This window comes from Rhinoraja longicauda, chromosome 6, assembly GCF_053455715.1.
Source record: "Rhinoraja longicauda isolate Sanriku21f chromosome 6, sRhiLon1.1, whole genome shotgun sequence".
Classification (NCBI taxonomy): Eukaryota; Metazoa; Chordata; class Chondrichthyes; order Rajiformes; family Arhynchobatidae; genus Rhinoraja; species Rhinoraja longicauda.
The window spans coordinates 49,984,007-50,003,918 of record NC_135958.1 but is presented as its reverse complement, the minus strand read 5'-3'; the positions used below and the strand labels follow the sequence as shown (position 1 = coordinate 50,003,918).

Sequence of the window (19,912 nt, the reverse complement as noted above, 5' to 3'; positions counted from 1 at the left end):
AGTATTATTGTGATTGTGATTGTGATTATATTAATAAATAGGGTAAATTTAGAGATGGACACCTTTAACAGATATTAAAATAGGGATCCAGAATCTGAGAGTCCAAAACTTCGATGAGGTCACATTGAAATCAGAACATTTGAGGGCAAGAAGGAAATAAGAGGATCATCCACATGATGGATGTTGGTAAAAGCAGGCTGCATTTTGAAGCTCGAGAAATATATATTTTTGTGTGATAGTAGTTGTGTGGGGAAGCATGATTTAGTGTTAGTTTCTGTCAAATTTATCATTGACGTGGCATGGAAATGGATTGAGATTGATCAGCAAAGCCAACAAAATGAGCCGTGATAATTGCAGTAATTTATTCTTCAGATGCCTTAAAGGGAGTTGAGGCTGTTGGATCTTAACGCTGTAAAATGGTAAAGAACTCAGATGTGGAGAATCTCTCAGGTTGTATCAAATTTGGTGCTCCGTATTTAAAAGCCTTCAAATGTCGCTAATAGGTCACATTCCAGAGGCAGTAACCGTTATTTCAGATAGCCTTGGACAGTACCAGTATTCTCTTGGAGACTTCTATGTTCGTTCCATTTTGGATAAGTCCTGTCATTGTGGTGAAGCTCTATTTAAAGCTTCAATGTTGGATGTGTATGTATGTAACAAATAGCCATTGCAAGTTGCTGTGCGGCATGGTGGCGCAGCGGTAGAGTTGCTGCCTTACAGCGAATGCAGCGCCAGAGACTCAGGTTCGATCCTGACTACGAGCGCCGTCTGTACGGAGTTTGTGCGTTCTGCCCGTGACGTGCGTGGGTTTTCTCCGAGATCTTCGGTTTCCTCCAACACTCCAAAGACGTACAGGTATGTAGGTTAATTGGCTGGGCAAATGTAAAAATTGTCCCTAGTGGATGTAGGGTAGTGTTAGTGTGCGGGGATCGCTGGGTGGTGCGGACCCGGTGGGCCGAAGGGCCTGTTTCTGCGCTGTATCTCTAAATCTAAAATCTAAGTTGTTGATTCTGTACTCCGGCACTCCTCCTTTGCACACAGGCACTGGAATGAAAGGAAAACTGCTGGAAACACTCAGGCAGCACCTTTTGCACAATAGGACACAAAGTGCTGGGGTAACTCAAAGGGTCAGGCAGCATCTCTGGAAGACATAGATAGGTGACTTTTTGGATTAAGATCCTTCTTCAGATGGATTCTTGCGGAGATGGGGGAGGCGGCTACTCTCTCCCAGCTTGAATTCTCCCCACCCCCCCCTCCCATCCAGAATGTGAGAAGAAGGGTCCTGACCTGAAACGTCAGCTATCTGACTATCTAACAACCAGTTACTCTGGCACCTTGTGTTATTTTCTGTTGTTTTTTTTTTGCTAACCTGTCCTGTTTAATGGGAATAGAGAAGTCAAGAAAGGAAGAACCAGAGATGGACCAGGTGAAATGAGCGCTGTAGGAAATCAGCAGCAAAAGTAGTGGAGAAACATCTGAGTTCTGCACGTGGGCAGGAAGCTAACCAATGTGCCTCATCTAGCGATGGTGTTGTGCTTCAGTCAGTTTCCTGGAAGTTGCAGTGTTTTATTATTCATTTGCAAAGTTTTTGTCTTGTTACAAATAACACATCCTATACAGAACTTCAAACCTTATTATTCGGGACCCGAAACGTCACCCATTCCTTCTCTCCCGAGATGCTGCCTGACCCGCTGAGTCACTCCAACATTCTGCGTCTGCCTTCGATTTTAAACCAGCATCTGCAGTTTTATTTCCTGCTTATTATTCAGGAGTTAGACTTTTATTATACACAGTTTCTTTAATGTGCATTATGTGCTATTTTAAAAAACAGCCAGGATGACTGTTCCGTGGATGACTGTTCCATGGAAAACAGACAAATCCATTTGCAGAAAACTTATTTACCCATTTAAAAACAAGGGATCTGATACAAGGGGGCTGCTTTGGGCCTTGTTCTGGTGTTTGAGGGAGACATTTACTCGAGTTGCATTTGGTGATGATCTATTACTTACGACAGTTAGCGATGGATAGAATGGGAGAGAGAGAGATGGAGAGAGAGCGAGAGAAAGCGAGAGAGTGAGAGAGAAAGAAAGAGAGAGAGTGAAAGAGAGGAGAGATAGAGAGAGAGGGGGAGAGAGAGAGAGCACAGGAGAGAGAGAGAAAAAGAGATAGAGAGAAATAGTGCGTGAGAGAGAGAGAGGGGGGAGCGAGAAAGAGAGAGTGATGGAGAGCGAGAGAGAAAGAGAGAGAGAGTGAAAGAGAGGGAGAGGGATAGAGAGAGAGGGGAGAGGGAGAGAGAGCACAGGAGAGAGCGAAAGAGAGAGATAGAGAGAAAGTGTGTGTGAGAGAGAGAGGGGGGAAAGAGAGAGAAAAAGAGGGGAGAGAGGATGGGAGAAAGAGAAAGGGGAGAGAGAGAGAGAGAGAGCATGGGAGAGAAGGGGGGGGAGAGAGAGAAAGGGGGGAAGGGAGAGAGAGGGAGAGGGAGAGGGAGGGAGAGAATGGGAGGGAGAGGGAGAGAGGGAGAGAGGGAGGGAGGGAGAGAGAGGGGGAGGGAGAGGGAGAGGGAGAGGGAGAGGGAGAGGGAGAGGGAGAGGGAGAGGGAGAGGGAGAGGAGAGAGGAGGGAGAGGGAGAGGGAGAGGAGAGGGAGAGGGAGAGGGAGAGGGAGAGGGAGAGGGAGAGGGAGAGGGAGAGGGAGAGGGAGAGGGAGAGGGAGAGGGAGAGGGAGAGGAGAGAGGGAGAGGGAGAGGGAGAGGGAGAGGGAGAGGGAGAGGGAGAGAGAAAGAGAGAGAGTGAAAGAGAGGGAGAGGGAGAGGGAGAGGGATAGAGAGGGAGGAGAGAGGGAGAGCACAGGAGAGAGCACAGGAGAGAGATAGAAAGTGTGTGTGAGAGAGAGAGGGGGAAAGAGAGAGAAAAAGAGGGAGAAAGGATGGGAGAAAGAGAAAGGGGAGAGAGAGAGAGAGAGCATGGGAGAGAAGAAGGGGGGAGAGAGAGAGAGGGGGCAGGGGAAGGATAGAGAGGGAGGGAGAGAGATGGGAGAGAGAGGGGGAGAGAGAGAGAGAGAGAGAGGGCAGGGAGAGAGGGAGGGAGAGAGAGGGAGAGGGAGGGAGAGAGAGGGAGAGGGAGGGAGGGAGGTGAGAGAAGAGGGAGGGAGAGAGAGGGGGGGGGGGGAGAGAGAGGGGAGGGAGAGCGGGCGGGAGAGAGACTAAGTTTGATATGTGAAGCAGCTCAGAATCAGGAGATAGCATCACTGTAAGGCAACACGCTTCAGTAAGTATTTTATCATTTAAACTATATATATGCTAATTCAACTCCCCCAGACTGTCAGCAACAGTAATTCACACAGATCAAGTCTCCCTGATGATATCATTAGCACTCACTCATTTAAATACAAATTGACAAAGAGACAAAGGATATCAATACAAACACAAAGTACACCAGATGCTTGAAATCTGAAATAAAAATGGTAAAATAATGCCAGAAACATAACGCTAAACTGGCCAGGAAACCTATGGAGTCAGGTGCAGACTTAATGCTTCAGTCTGGAGTTGAAAACAGTTACAGATCTAAGATACTGTGAAAAAGTGAAAGAAGGAACAGAGTTATAAAGGAGCTCAGGTTAAGTTAGAAGATCATCATCTCATTACTGTTCTGGACACAAGCCTGCGTTCAGCAACCTTATGTAATAGAATATAGTAACAGTGAACAGTACCGGGCAGGAACAAGCCCTTTGTCTGTGCCGAACATGATGCCAAGTTCAACTGATGTCCTCTGCCTGTGTGTGATCAACATCCCTCCATTCCCTGCATACCCACACGCCTCTGCAAAAGCCTCCTAAATGCCACTCTCATACCTCCTCCAGCACCACTCCTGGCAGCGTGTCCAGGCACCCATCTCTCCCTGTGCACAAATCACTTGCCCTGCAGATGTCATTTAAACCTTCGCCCCCTCTCACCTTAAAGCTATGCCCTCTATTCGTTGATATTTCCACAACGCGATAAAGGTTCTGACAATCATCTATATCGCAGTCTCTCATAATTTGATATACTTCTCTCAGGTCTCCCCTCAACCTTCGACGCTCCAGAGAAAGCAATCTAAGTTTGACCAATCTCTCCTTATGCCTATTACCCTTTAATCCAGGGAGCATTCTGCCACAGTTCGTTTTCATTGTACCTCCTAAGACCGATTCTGCATTCAAGTGTTTGTCTCCAATGTCACCATCCCTTTTGTTTTGTTCTTCCCATTTACCCCCCTTTCCTTCCCCTTTTTAGCCATTCAGTACATCAGCTGTTAACTCACTTAATTTACCACTCTAAGGTATTTATTCACAAAATGCTGGAGTAACTCAGCAGGTCAGGCAGCATCTCAGGAGAGAAGGAATGGGTGACGTATCGGGTCGAGACCCTTCTTCAGTCTGAAGAATGGTCTCGACCCGATACGTCACCCATTCCTTCTCTCCTGAGATGCTGCCTGACCTGCTTCAGTCTGAAGAAGGGTCTCGACCCGAAAGGTCATCCATTCCTTCTCTCCTGAGATGCTGCCTGACCTGCTGAGTTACTCCAGCATTTTGTGAATAAATGCCTTCGATTTGTACCAGCATCTGCAGTTATTTTCTTACACTTAATTTGCTACTCTGCTATGAAACCCCACTTCTAAGCATTAGAAGTTTCCCTTCATTTAAAATGTTAACCAAACATGCCCCAGAATCTTGCAAACCGTGATAGGTATGAGTTACACAAAGATAACTGAAGCTTGCAAACTGAATTGAAATCTAAAAGCTGATGTTACTTCAGTGCAGTGAAACACATCACAGCTTACCTCCACTTTACCTATCATCTTTCTCACTTCCAACGAAAGGTTGTTGATTTTTAGAATAAACTGTTTCCCTCTCTGTGCAACCTGTTCTATTGAATGTCACCAACATTTTTTTTTCGATTGCAAAGAAAATCAAAATATTCATCGTTGTTTATAAAGCAAATCTGATGGCTCAGTTTGCCAATATTGGAGTTCAACAACGAGGGGCTTATTAAGGTTGAGGCTAGTTATGGTTGAAGTTTCATGGACCCCAGAAACATTTATTTCTTAAATAAAGATTCAAAAAGCAGTACGCACTGTTATAAACAGACATGGACTCTAAAGGCAATATTCCAGGAATATTGAAGAACTCAAGAAAAAAGTAAAAGCCGTGTTTTCTTGAAATAACTTGCTGTTCACACCTGCTTCTCAGAGGGCTGATACTTCCCACGTCATTTAGAAAGCTGGATATAGTTTTTTCTCATCTGCATTCAGTAGCCATTACAATTTGCAAAAGGCACTTCACCGTAAGGTCATAAGGAATAGGAGGAGAATTAGGCCATTCGGCCCATCAAGTCTACTCTGCCATTCAATCATGGCTGCTCTATCTCTCCCTCATAACCCCATTCTCCTGCCTTCTCCCCATAACCTCTGACACCTGTACTAATCAAGAATCGATCAATCTCTGCCTTAAAAATATCCACTGATTTGGCCTCCACAGCCTTCTGTGGCAAAGAATTCCACAGATTCACCACCCTCTGACTAAATAAATTTCTCCTCATCTCCTTCCTAAAGGAACATCTTTTAATTCTGAGGCTGTGACCTCTAGTCCTAGACTCTCCCACTAGTGGAAACATACTCTCCACACCCACTCTATCCAAGCCTTTCACTATTCTGTACGTTTCAATGAGGTCCCTCCTCATTCTTCTAAACTCCAGCGAGTACAGGCCCAGTGCTGACAAACGCTCATCATAGGTTAACCCACTCATTCCTGGGATCACTCTTATAAACCTCCTCTGGACCCTCCTCTGGACCAGAGCCAGCACATCCTTCCTCAGATATGGTGCCCAAAATTGCTGACAATATTCCAAATGCGGCCTTACCTGCACCTGATAGAGCCTCAGCATTACCTCATTACCTCAGCATTACATCCCTGTTTTTGCATACAAGCCCTCTTGAAATAAATAGACAATAGACAATAGGTGCAGGAGGAGGCCATTCGGCCCTATGAGCCAGCACCACCATTCAATGTGATCATGGCTGATCATTCTCAATCAGTACCCCGTTCCTGTCTTCTCCCCATACCCCCTGACTCCGCTATCCTTAAGAGCTCTATCTAGCTCTCTCTTGAATGCATTCAGAGAATTGGCCTCCACTGCCTTCTGAGGCAGAGAATTCCACAGATTCACTACTCTCTGACTGAAAAGGTTTTTCCTCATCTCAGTTCTAAATGGCCTACCCCTTATTCTTAAACTGTGGCCCCTTGCTCTGGACTCCCCCAACATTGGGAACATGTTTCCTGCCTCTAACGTGTCCAACCCCTTAATAATCTTATACGTTTCGATAAGATCTCCTCTCATCCTTCTAAATTCCAGTGTATACAAGCCTAGTCGCTCCAGTCTTTCAACATATGACAGTCCCGCCATTCTGGGAATTAACCTAGTAAACCTAGGCTGCACGCCCATTTAGTTTGCTTTCTGGGAATCCACCATTCATGTGAACATCCTCTTTCTAACAAGAGAAAAATCAGGAGCAAGTCTGTGGCAGGGATGATAATTCAAAAAAATAATGCTGGGCTTTGAGCTTTTACTAGCTCTTTAAAAGATGTTTATGAATTAGCAATCAGTGCTAGTGAGAGAGCTGTTACTGCCATTATTGTAACCCATTGTATTGCTAACAATCCTGGATCCACAGCATCCATTGTCGTGGTATACAGTGGCAAACCTCTACCCCCAAGTCTGGTACCCCAAAGTATTTGCCACTCGAGGGCAGTATTTCAGTGTTATGCAGTGCAAGACAGACCCATCTGTACAGTCTCCGTCATTACACTGGTGTTCCTGTACCCGTTAGTATGATATTCCAGTGTTGTACAGTGTCAGACCTGCACCAGTGAGTACTGTGCCCCTGTGTTATTCCGATAAGTCCATAACCACTAATGAAGTATCCCAGTGTTATACACTGTTGGACCCAAATCCTCCAGAACTGCATCCCAATATTAAACTGACAATCCTGTAACTACTACTGTGGTATTCTGGTGTTAAACCAGTGGTAGACATGCACCCACCAATGTTGTGCTCCAGTAGTATACTGACAATCCTGTACCCTCGAGCGCAATATTCCAGTGTTACCTGTATATCTGTTAGTATTGTATCCATGCGCATGGAGCTTGGCCTGGCACCATTAGGGACCTGATTTCAACATCATGTAGGTCCTGATGAGTTGAAGTCCTGGGTGCAACATCAGGTGAAGCAGGGTGCCAGAGGTTATGGGGAGAAGGCAGGAGAATGGGGTTAGGAGGGAGCGATAAATCAGGCATGATTGGATAGCGGAGTAGACTTCTTGGCCTAATTCTCCTCCTATCACTTATGATCTTACGATCTTATGGTAAGAAAATAACTGCAGATGCTGGTACAAATCGAAGGTATTTATTCACAAAATGCTGGAGTAACTCAGCAGGTCAGGCAGCATCTCAGGAGAGAAGGAATGGGTGACGTTTCGGGTCGAGACCCTTCTTCAGACTGAAGAAGGGTCTCGACCCGAAACGTCGCCGAAGGGTCTCGACCCGAAACGTCGCCCATTCCTTCTCTCCTGAGATGCTGCCTGACCTGCTGAGTTACTCCAGCATTTTGTGAATAAATACTTACGATCTTATGGTGTAAGCCAGATGTTGATGGGGCTGCGTTTTTAACTTCATGTCTTCATCTGCGGCCTCCTCAGCTTTCCTCCCAATATCCCAATATGTGATAGGTGCTTCAGAGTAGACAGGGTGCTGATGCCAGCTAGCTGTCCCTGTGTAGGAGATTCCTGACCCATGACCATAACAGCTGTTGGTGTTGTGGAAACAAATAGATATCCTGCATCAATGTGATAAATGACAATCAATGTTCCTTTTTTATACCATACAGAACTGTTGCCAACCATACTAGTGAGAAAATGTCCTCTTTACAGTCACACCTGGAATTTTATTCTTTTAGTTAACCGATGCACATATATTTCTATAAACTTCAACTTTACTACTGTCAGAGTAAGTGAATGCCTGCTGAAATTACATGAATATTCTTCGCAAAGAGATGCTATCCCAATGCTTCATAGATTATGAAATGAGATAAATCTGGATTATTATTATTAATGCAGCGCCGGAGACTCAGGTTCGATCCTGACTACGGGCGCCGTCTGTACGGAGTTTGTACGTTCTCCCCGTGACCTGCGTGGATTTTCTCCGAGATCTTCGGTTTTCTCCCACACTCAAGATTCAAGATTCAAGATATCTTTATTTGTCATCCAAAAAAACAAGTTTTTTGGACGAAATTTAGTCACCCACAGTCCAATAATAAAAGCAATAAAACAAGCAAATTACACAACCCCAACCAGCACACAAAAAAAAAGAAACATCCATCACAGTGAGTCTCCTCCATTCCCCTCCTCACTGTGATGGAAGGCCAGAATGTCTTTTCCCTTCCCCTGCCATCTTCTCCCGCGGTCAGGCTGTTGTCGTTGCCACGTTCCAGGCCGCGCCGGACGGTGAAAGGTCCGCAGCAGGCCGACCCAAGCCCCGCGATCCAGGGCGGGCGAACACGCTGTCGCTGCCGCTGTTGCTGCACATCGGGGCGGTCATGGCTCCCGACACTGAAGCCCCCGCCGAGCAGTGAAAAATCCCGCGGCCTATTTCAGGCCGCGCCGGACGGTGAAATGTCCATAGACGTGCAGGTACGTAGGTTAATTGGCTTGGTAAATGTTTAAAAAAAATTGTCCGTAGTGGGTATAGGATAGTGTTAATGTGTGGGGATCGCTGGGCGGCGCGGACCCGGTGGGCCGAAGGGCCTGTTTCTGCGCTGTATCTCTAAATCTAAAAAAAATGTATGATTTTGATATCACTTATAACCAAAAGCAGTGCTGATCTGATTTTGCAATGGGTTGAATTGCTCTTGTTCACGTTGGTAGAAGGTACTGAGACACTTTAAATTATGGCAGAATTAAAGGTGGTTTTCCTCAGGGATATCTACGACGTATAAACGATGTTGCAACATAAGCAATTCTTTAGGTTCATTACTATTTCCATTAAAATGTTGATCTTCCCAAACAGATGCTTTGAGTCCATTTACAAAGCCTTTTGTGACAAATCTTTTGGGCCGACTGCAGTTAATTATGTGACTAAATTGAAACTTTTTCGCTACCACAGTCACTGCACAGAATGAATTGTCCCAGGGAGAAAAACAAAGGCCCAAGCCAATTGCGTTCAAAATCAAGAGAGCAATACTGTACTCCAAGCCATCAGTTGTAAAGCTGAATTGTTTAATAAAGGCAAAGGTGAACTGCGACAATTCAAAGAAATGTACCAAAGGCAATTGTTCAAAATACAAGATGTGACTTAGTTGTTTTACATGCATCAGCTCTCTATTGAGCTAAACAATAGTGACACTTTTGCTGATGTGAAAACTCATCACTTCAGTGAAGCATAGAAGGCAGAGTAATTCCAAACTATCTTGCTCATAAGCTGCATCCTAATTTGTAATTTAATTTTATTCATTTTGAGAATGACAGTCAAATAATTGCAAGAATTAAAAACTATTATGAATTAATTGTTAAGCAATTGCTGACAAGGTACTGTACGTTTGGTGATCGAGAGCTTAATGGGGTTTGGAACTCTGTGTCTGAAATGGAGTTAGGCACAGAAACCTGCAAAACTCTTGGACATACTTGGGTACATACTTGAAGGGCTGTAAGTTGCAAGGCAATGGACCAAAAGTTGAAGACCTCTATCTCAGCTGGCATTCACATGACTGACTGAATGGCCATCTTCAGTTGTTTAGTTTAGCTTGGAGATACAGCACAGAAATAGGCCCTTCGGCCCAGCGAGTCTGTGCCAACCAGCAATCCCTGCACTCTAACACTATCCTACACACACGAGGGACATTTTACAATTATACCAAGCCGAAGTTCTCGGAGAAAACCATGCAGGTCAGGGTGAGAATGTACAATCTCCGTATAGACGAGTGCCCCTAGCCAGGATCGAACCCGGGTCTCTGGTGCTGCATGGCAGCAACGCTACCATTGCCCAATGGTGTCACCTGTCGAGTCTAGTTAAAAAAAACGATATCACTAACTGGAAAAAAAACTAAACATGGAAGCAAAGCATACAGTTTATATCTTGAGATAGGGCATAGAATTCAGAAATATTGCATCTTGTATAAAACCCTGGACATGTTAGAATTTAAATGCTGTATATATTTCTGGTCTGGATACTGTAGAAAAAAATCTCAATGTTCTGGAGATAGTGAATTAAATCAGAAAGGATTAAAACTGGTGAGGCTTTATTTTATTATGAAGGATAAAACTGACAGTGGCCTGGATGTTTGTAAAGTGATGAAAGAGTTGGTTGCGAAAAGAATACTTTGACTTGTTTAGCATTCCAAAATTAGAAGAAATTAATACAGGATACTTAATGCTTAATTTAATATAAAACTAAACATTTCTTGACTTTTAGACCAGTTAGAATTTACATTCTATTACAATTAGGAATAATTGATATGTATTGTGGAGGTGCTTTTAAGAGGATCTACATCGGTGAGACCATGTGCAGGTTCGGTGGTCATTTCGCTCAACACCTTCACACAGTCCGCCTTAACCAACCTGACCTCCCTGTGGCTCAGCACTTCAACTCCCCCTCCCCCTCCCCCTCCCACTCCCAATCTGACCTTTCTGTGCTGGGCCTCCTCCATTGTCATAGTGAGGCCCAGCGCAAATTGGAGGAACAGCATCTCATATTTCGCTTGGGCAGTTTACACCCCAGCATTATGAACATTGACTTCTCTAACTTCAGATAGTTCCTCTGTCCCTTTCTTTCCTCTCCCCCTTCCCAGTTCTCCCACTAGTCTTCCTGTCTCCTGCTATGTCCTATCTTTGTCCCGCCCCCTCCCCTGTCATCAGTCTGAAGAAGTGTCTCGACCCGAAATGTCACCCATTTTTTCTCTCCCGAGATGCTGCCTGACCCGCTGAGTTACTCCAGCATTTTGTGTCTACCTTTGCTTTTAAGAGGAGATTGGGTGATCAGATTAAAAAAAATGGAACAGAAAGCCATCATGAAAGTTTGCATTGAGCCGGTTGAGAATGAGAGCAAACATGTGGAGTTTAAACAACACAAAACACTTAAATAAGGCCTTTCTTATATATATATATCAGGGTGCAAAATAAAAAGGAAGGAAAAAAGTGAAATAGAACATTATTCATATTTCCTGATGATTTAGAAGGGTGTTTAACCATCAACTCATAGAGTCATTGAGTTTTAGAGTCATACATAGAATCTAACAGGCCCTTCGGCCCAACTTGTTCACACCGATCAATATGCCCCATCTACACTTGTCCCACCTGCCTGCTTCTGGCTCATATTGGTCTAAACCTACACCTACACTTTCCATGTACCTGTCTAAATGTTTCTTAAAATTTGTGATGCTCCCTGCCTCAACTACCTCCTACATTAGATTACACCAAGCTGTTGGTTTTTGCATGCCCCTGCCTAACCCTTTCCTTGAACGTGATTTCTTGGTTCCATCCATGGTCCCATGTAAACCAGCGTCTGCAGTTCGTTCCATTTCCATGTTGTCAGCTGGTTCAACACGGAAACTGGCAGGTTTCTCTTTCACTTTTTTTTCTTCCTCTTTTCCCCTCCCCTCTCTCCTCTCGCCCCTCCCCTCCTCCATTCCCCTTTCTCTCTCCTTCACTTTATCTCGCTCTCTCTCGCGCATTTTCTCTCTCGCTCTCTCTCTCACTATAATACTAGAATATCCAACCCTGTTCGTTTTTGCAGTTCGCTGCCCAATTCCTTCCTTGAACAAGATTTCTTTGTTCAATCCATGTTTCCATAATTGTCATCCCATTCAATACAGACAATGGCAGGTATCCCAGCACCCTAGGTTGCCTCATTCAATGCTCACAGTTCTTGAGCTCCAGACTCTGTAAGACTCCCTGTCAAAAATTATTTTGCCTCTTGTTGCAATTAGATAGGTGACACGATTGCAATTTTGGCCACTTCTTATGATTACTCCAGCAAGTAAACCTAAGCTCCTGTGAAATGGTTGGGCAAATAAATAGCTAGCCATCTGGTGAGATTGTACATATATTCAGAACTCGTGCTGAAATTTCAAAGATTCAACAGCCATATGGTAATGTCCTTCTGTGAATTTGTCAACATGCCACAGATCTGCAGTCACAGGTAATGTTAATCTACAGCAGCAGGATCAGATCGTGCTGTAAACCTGCCAGCGTGGCTGTTCAAAGCAGAAAGTGACGCGCATGAGGATTTATTTCACAAAAGTATAATACAAGCACCTTTCGAGGTGCTCTTCCTGGATGTGGTGCAGATAAAGAAAGTGACTGACTCCCTCAACGCTGAGTTCTGTTGTTCTTCCTCTGTGTTGTGAATAGCAGCTTCATTCGAGGCAGATGTCCATTTGAAAATGAAAGAAATCCACACCTGTCAGATGAAGCGCTGAATAACCTGAGCTAAAACTGGGTTTATTTGTGGATGGAATGAGCAGGTGATGTTTTAGGTCAAGACTTTTCTTCAGACTGAGGACCTTCTTCAGACCACAAGTCTGAAGAAGGGTCCTGACCCGAAACATTTTTTTCTCCATTCCATTCATACCGGAGATACTCCAGCATTATGTTTATTGCTCAAATGTCCAGCATCGGTCATCTCTTGTGCCTCCACTGAATAACTTGGTTCCCCCTCGTCAGGTGGGAGCAACAAGAAACTGTAACAAAACCTCCCTATTCATGAATTTCAATTCTTTTGCAAATAAGGCCAAAATGTCAAGAGGCCAAAATAAGACTAAAATGGCTCCTTACTTAATTTAGTTTAATTTAGAGATACAGCGTGGAAACAGGCCCTTCAGCCCACCGAGTCCGCACCGATCAATTATCCCCACACATTAACACAATCCTACACACATTAGGGACAATTTACATTTATACCAAGCCGATTAATCTACAAACCTGTACAGAGAGCAAAAGCTCTTCAGCGGGTAGTCCATAGAGCTCAGAGGACCATCGGAACACAGCTACCAGCCTTGGAGGGCATCTACAACACACGATGCCTCAGAAAAGCCACCAGCATCCACAAAGACTCTTCACACCCCTGCAACAGTCTGTTCGAACTTCTACCATCGGGCAGACGATACAAGGCCTTCTACGCCCGCACCTCCAGACTCAGGAACAGCTTCATCCCCAGGGCCATAGCTGCTATGAACCGGTCCTGCTGAGCCAGATGGTCACATCGCACAGTGATCCGGCACAGATCTACTTGCACTTTATTCTGTTTTAAAACTGTTACAATTTGTTTAATTGGGTTGTTTAAATGAATACTGACTAGCTATTTAATTTATTGCATCTTATGGGAGGCGCATTCCCAATCTCGTTGTACCCCTGTACAATGACAATAAAGATATATTGTATTGTCTTTGGAGTGTGGGAGGAAACCGAAAATCTCGGAGAAAACCCACATGGTCAAGGGATAAACGTACAAACCCGACGTATAAACGTCACCTATTCCTTTTCTCCAGAGATCATGTCTGACCCACTGAGTTACTCCAGGTTTTTGTGTCTATCCTCCGTGATCAGAATGTTAAGTGTATCCACAAGTAGACCGATTGTCCTTAGAAGGGCCCTTAGGTGCTCGCTTCAGCAGCACATATACTAAAATTGGAACGATACAGAGAAGATTAGCATAGCCCCTGCGCAAGGATGACAGGCAAATTCGTGAAGCGTTCCATATTTTTTAATAAGAAAAAAAAACCAAAAAACGAAGGGCCCTTAGTTCTGTTTTGTGTCGCATTATTATCAGATTTTTATGAAACAATTAAATAATGCTTATCACGATTTAGTTTTCCAACGCTGCAGGAAATACAGTTAGCCAGCAGTCAGTCCGTTTGCTGAGTTGTACATTGCACCAGAGATGAAAAACAATTCTTAAAAGAAACCGATGGGTTTTTTTCAGGCGCTGTGGAGCAATAAGGATTGGTGATTAGCTTCCAATGGAAAGAAAAATTGCTAAACAAAAGCTTCCAATGGAAAGAATAGTTTTTAATATGTGACCATATTGTAAGAAAATGACTGCAGATGCAGGTACAAATCGAAGGTATTTATTCACAAAATGCTGGAGTAACTCAGCAGGTCAGGCAGCATCTCAGGAGAGAAGGAATGGGTGACGTTTCGGGTCGAGACCCTTCTTCAGACTGAAGCAGGTCAGGCAGCATCTCAGGAGAGAAGGAATGGGTGACGTTTTGGGTCGAGACCCTTCTTCAGTCTGAAGAAGGGTCTCGACCCGAAACGTCAGCCATTCCTTCTCTCCTGAGATGCTGCCTGACCTGCTGAGTTACTCCAGCATTTTGTGAATAAATATTTTCTTGTAAAATCTCTAGTGATCCATTTTTTTAATTGCTCAAATGTCCAGCATCGGTCATCTCTTGTGCCTCCACTGAATAACTTGGTTCCCCCTCGTCAGGTGGGAACAGCAAGAAACCGTAACTAAACCTCCCTAACAAACCGTAACAAAACCTGACCTGCTGAGTTACTCCAGCATCTTGTGATCATATTGTTGTTGGGATGGTGGTGGATGGTGGATGGTGGTGGTGGATGGTGGTGGAGGCAGGAGGCAGGAGGGGCAGGAGGGGGTGTGGGTAGCAATGGTGAGGGGCGGGCAATAGGTTGAACGATTCGGCACACTGATTTCTTCAGGAACTCTATGTTGTTTTTCTATTTATTTAGCTGGCGTGATTTTCATTTTTCCAATGACTCTCCGAAGTGCAATGGATTGGTCCCCACATGGTTGAGAAAAGTACGTAACCTGCGAAAATGTCTAATATCCAGTGAGATACAACAGCAACAAAGCGGAACATATGGACTAAATCTATCACCCTGCACATTCTAATAGGCAAGTCGTCATTGCCAAAAGGCATGGGTCTTCAGAACTAAATGCAATTTGCTCTTTTACAGGAGCGAAAGTAAAATAAATGAGACAATCACGGAGTGAGATTTCTTTACACCATCTTAATCCTCTGGGAAAAGCTGTCACCAGCCTCAGTAAAACTGATGGCTAATCAGCTGATGTTGCATTGCTGCAGGGTCGGACTGTGTTAATCTGAATAAACAATGGACGAACTTCAGATTACAGTCGTGCCATTTCATGTTAAAACCGTTTATTTTATATACTAAATTGAGATTAATTAATGAAATTACAATAAGCAGTAAAACAAAAAGGTTTGTTGGGTGATAAAGGTAGCGATGCTGCTTTATGTGACTGCAACCCATGCTTAGAAACATAGAAACATAGAAAGTAGGTGCAGGAGTAGGCCATTCGGTCCTTCGAACCAGCACCGCCATTCAATATGATCATGGCTGATCATTGAAAATCAGTACCCCGTTCCTGCTTTCTCCCCATATCCCTTGATTCCATTAGCCCTAAGAGCTATCTGACTCTCTCTTGAATACTTGAAGTAGGTCGGATGCTCACAACACTGACAGAGGTGCTGGTGTGGCCAAAGCTGGCTCGAAGAATGCTGGCGAGCCAGGTCACCCAGCACACACGTAGAGCTTAGATTAATTAATTTAATTTAAGTTAAAATCATTGAAAACATAAGCGACGCAGTGGTGCTGGTTTCCGACGGGCACGGTGACGGACGCCCCACACATCTCTGTCCTCCATACAGCTGGCCAGCTCCTCTTTTGTCTCCACACATGCGTCTTCCATAAACGTCTTCAGCATCGTCTTGTTTGGTGGTCCTGTGGTTCCGTCTTCCATGGGTGGGTTCCCACAGCACAACCTTGTTTGCTGGTATTTCTGGATGGCGGTGGCAATGGCCAGCGATGCTCGTCCTTCTCGACCATAGAGCGTAGAACAATATAGCACAGGATCAGGCCCTTTGTGCCACAATGTATGTGCCAACTGCCTGCACGCTATCCATACCCTTCCACTCTTGGCATGCTCACGCGCCTTTCTAAATTCCTCTTAAAAGTCGCCATCCTGTCTGCCACAGTCCCAATTTCCGCTCAGGGTGAGGAGTGTTTTGTCAATATCTGTCATGGGGCTCCTATGCTGACTCACGCATTGTGCATCTTTGATACAAATGGTTTACAGTCCACTGTTGCTTAAGGGAGAGTATTGTTGCTGAGTATGTTGCGAAGGCTGAATGTATTTCAGCAGGTATACCGAGTGGGTTATGTTGAGGGGGGTTGGGGGGGAGGTGGGTGGGGGGAGGAAGGGATCATTACATCATTACAATCACAACGGAGATGAGGAAAAACTTTTTCAGTCAGAGAGTTGTAAATCTGTGGAATTCACTGCCTCAGAAGGCAGTGGAGGCCAAGTCTCTGAATGCATTCAAGAGAGAGCTAGATAGAGTTCCTAAGGATAGCGGAGTCAGGGGGCATGGGGAGAAGGCAGGAACGGGGTACTGATTGAGAATGATCAGCCATGATCACATTGAATGGTGGTGCTGGCTCGAAGGGCCGAATGGCCTACTCCTGCACCTATTGTCTATTGTCTACCTCAGAGGGCAGTAGCAACCGTAGCTCTGCTGAACTCAGTTACCTGAGAAAAAAATTGGTCAGGTAGGACTTCTGAACAATGCCGTCTATTTAATTAGTCCCTGCTTTTCCAAATATTGATGAATCCCGCCCCACAGAATATTCTGCAATAACGTCCCCACCACTGACATTCGATTTACACACCTGTAATTTCCTCTCATATCCCAGTTGCCCTTCATGAATAAAGGCACAAAACTGAATGTTTCCAGTGAATGGTGTTTTTGTTTTTATTGATTGCCCATTCCTAATTGCCCTTTAAAAGGTGGGACATTTATAATAACTAAGTGGCTTGTTAGATATTTTCAGAGTTAAACACCTAGTTTGTGTCTGGTGTCACAAATGGGCCAGATTGGCCAATGAATGGCAGATTCCTCTCCTGAAGGAAAATAACTGCAGATGCTGGTATAAATCAAAGGTATCACAAAATGCTGGAGTAACTCAGCTTTGGTCTCAACCCGAAAAGTCACCCATTCCTTCTCTCCTGAGATGCTGCCTGATCCCGCTGAGTTACTCCAGCATTTTGTGATACTCTCTCCTGAAGGATGTTAGTGAACAGGGCAAGCACTTGAGAATTAGAAATGTCAATGTGCACTGTTGGACTTTGACCGTGATGATCCGCTTGAGATTAAGGGTAATATTTTAACTGATGTACCAGCACCCAGGACTGCATCTGCCTATGTGAATGATAAAGTCACTCAGGTCATTCATATTTAGGAACAATATCAGGGATATGGAGCTCTCAGAATGGATTGTTGTCCAAAGAGGGTCAGAGATTTCACCAACCATTATTTATTTGGCATTCAACCCTTTTGAACTTTCTGACCTGAGGGAGCTGTAAACTTCTCTTATTACGGAGGCAACTCCATTTAGGGAGTTGTGGGAGGGTGAAGAATATGAGCAGGAGGTATGGTGACTATTCTAATGTGCAGTGTAAAATTGCATGTAAACTTCTAGTTTGGGAAATATGGCAGATCATCTCCAACAAGTGGTAGAGGAACTGCAGACGCTGGTTTAAACCGCAGATAGACACAAAGCCGGAGTAACTCAGTGGGTCAGACAGCATCTCTGGAGAGAACGAATAGGGTGACGTTTTGGGTGAAGAAGGATCTCGACCCCTATTCCTTTACTCCAGAGATGCTGTCTGACCCGCTGAATTACTCCGGCTGTTTGTGTCTATCCTACATGTGGGATGGCTTTTGAGAAATAATTTGTAAAAATACTGACTTGAAACAAGAAAACTGAACTTGAGCGATCGTGAGAAGTTCCATCTTCTTAACGCAAAGCAGTCATTGCCAAGATCCTCTGGAATGCAGCTCAAACAAGGAAAAGTGACAACTTACCAAATGTAATCATTCTTCAGAGTCCATACTGCCCACATGGATTTGCAACACTTCATAAAAACTCCCACGGTGATGTGAACCTACCTCCTACTTAAAACGTTGTGAATTTGATCAAAGAACTGCAAGTTGTTCTTGGTTATTACTTGAAAGCTCCACCAGAATCAGCAGCACTCTGATGGATTTATTTGACAAACTGGCAGGCCTCTGAAGTGGAAGGTTAACATCTGCACACGCAGGCATAGACAAACGTGACTTGTGCTTAATACGTGCTTCTGCAATCAGGCCACTTTCACTCCCTCCTCCTCTTCACTGAATTTACGAAACTGTAGTTGAAAAAATAATAAGCACAGAATGGCAAGAGGCACAGAGTCAAACAAATGATACTGGTCAAAACCTGACAGCGACAATCAGCATATTTAATGAAGAAGAACTCTGTGAGTAGGAAAACAACGGCAGATGCTGGTACAAATCGAAGGGATCACAAAATGCTGGAGTAACTCAGCGGGCCAGGCAGCATCTCTGGAGAGAAGGAATGGGTGACGTTTCGGATCGAGACCCTTCTTCAGACCTCAATGAGGATAATGTTTAACCTCTGACAAATGAGAAGTCTTACACACCTCTCAGTGCCGAGACGAGGAGCCTGTAGCTGCATTGCATCCATCTTGCATCTATTTTCTGTAGCTGCATTGCATTCATCTTGCTCGCCATATGCGTTGATACAATTGCTTGGCTCAGCAGTAATTATCCAGGGAAAGTGAAAGTAAAAGGGCAGCATGTATACTAATGAGTCCATAGAGCATTTAAGCAAAGCCGTGTACACTTGACTCTTGGGCACAGTGAGTAACCAGTGCCTTGTATTTTTCACTGTGCTACTGTTTCACGAACTCAAGTTTGTATGAGTGCATTGATTGTTCAATAGTCATCTATTTGAATCTGCATCACTGCTTTCTGTACAGTTCTACATCGACACAGTAACATGGATTGGGATCTGTGAACCCTGGGTATAATTTATCTAAAAAGTGAGATCCAAATGATAATCCCACTGACTGAAGAAAATGAAAATAATTATTTTGACATTTTTTGTGACTTTAGTTAAGAGGAGAGAAAAAAAAATCAATGATTAACGGTAATTAGGAGTAGAATGAATTGCACAGTGGCACAGCTAATAATGCTTCTGCCTCACAGCTCTGAGAGCACAGGTTCCGTACAGACTGTTGGTGCTGTCAGTGTGGAGTTTGCATATTCTTTCTGTCACTGCAAGATTTTCCTCTGGGTATCCTCCCACTTTACAAAAACATGCAGGTTGGTAGGTTATTTGGTTGTAAAATCTTGTTTGAGCTTGTCCCTATTTCTGTAGGCTCCTCCAGTACACCACCCCACGCCTCTCTGCATTCCTCTGATGCTGCATTCTTGCAATCCCTATCGTCAGCTGGATCCGTACCCACTAGTTACCTCACACAAATAATACAGAGGGCTGCAGAAAGAGATCAAAGAGGGAATGAGAGGGAGGAAAGATGTGGGACAGGGTGAGGAGTGAAGAAATGGAGAAGAATTGGGCATGGGGTTGGGTATGGGTCCAAGCCCAAAAAAGGTAGGATGGTCAGGTCTAAGGTTGAAATCCAACAACAATGGCTGATCAGGAACATGGTCCAAACCCAACAACAGTGGGTGATAAGGTACATGATCTAAACCCAACAACAGTGGGTGATCAGGTGCATGATCTAAACGCAACAACAGTGGAGTGGTCAGGTGCAAGGTCCAAACGCAACAACTGTGGGTGGTCAAGTCAAAGGGTCTGAGCTTAACAACAGCAGTGTGGTCAGGTCCAAATTCCAAGTGCCACAACGGTGTGATAGTCAGGTTCCAGTGTTCCATGCCTGACAGTGGTGGAGTGCTCAGGACCAAGGTTTCAAACCAGACAGCGATGGGGTAGTCAGCACTAAGGACCAAGCCTCACAACAGTGGGGTGACCAGATCCAAGGTC

General features: G+C 44.5%; 1 non-coding gene across 1 annotated transcript; it reads left to right on the top strand.

Moving 5' to 3' along the window:
* The first annotated feature begins 13,675 nt into the window (after positions 1 to 13,675).
* On the top strand, positions 13,676 to 13,782 carry LOC144594982 (U6 spliceosomal RNA). Its single transcript, XR_013547438.1, has one exon. It is a non-coding gene; the product is annotated as a U6 spliceosomal RNA (small nuclear RNA).
* Positions 13,783 to 19,912: the final 6,130 nt, after the last annotated feature.